This window comes from Gavialis gangeticus, unplaced genomic scaffold (genome assembly GCF_001723915.1).
Source record: "Gavialis gangeticus isolate Ggan-Ray unplaced genomic scaffold, GavGan_comp1, whole genome shotgun sequence".
Classification (NCBI taxonomy): domain Eukaryota; kingdom Metazoa; phylum Chordata; order Crocodylia; family Gavialidae; genus Gavialis; species Gavialis gangeticus.
This window is the reverse complement of record NW_017728995.1, coordinates 3,981,483-3,981,712: the sequence shown is the minus strand read 5'-3', so window position 1 is coordinate 3,981,712 and position 230 is coordinate 3,981,483.

The window sequence follows — 230 nt, the reverse complement described above, 5'->3', positions numbered from 1 at the left end:
ACCCAAGGCCTGCCTGGCGGCACCAGCTGCGTAAGTGCCGATTGTCTCTCCAAATATAACTTTGCCCCCCAGTCTCTTGCAGAGACTGAAGAGATTCAGGTCTCTCAGCCTTTTCTCATAGGGCTGGCCACGGAGGCCCTCAACCATATGAGTAGCCCTCCTCTGGACCCTCTCCAGGCTCTCCGCACTTCAAGAAGGACGTAGAGAACCTGGAGAGGGTCCAGAGGAGG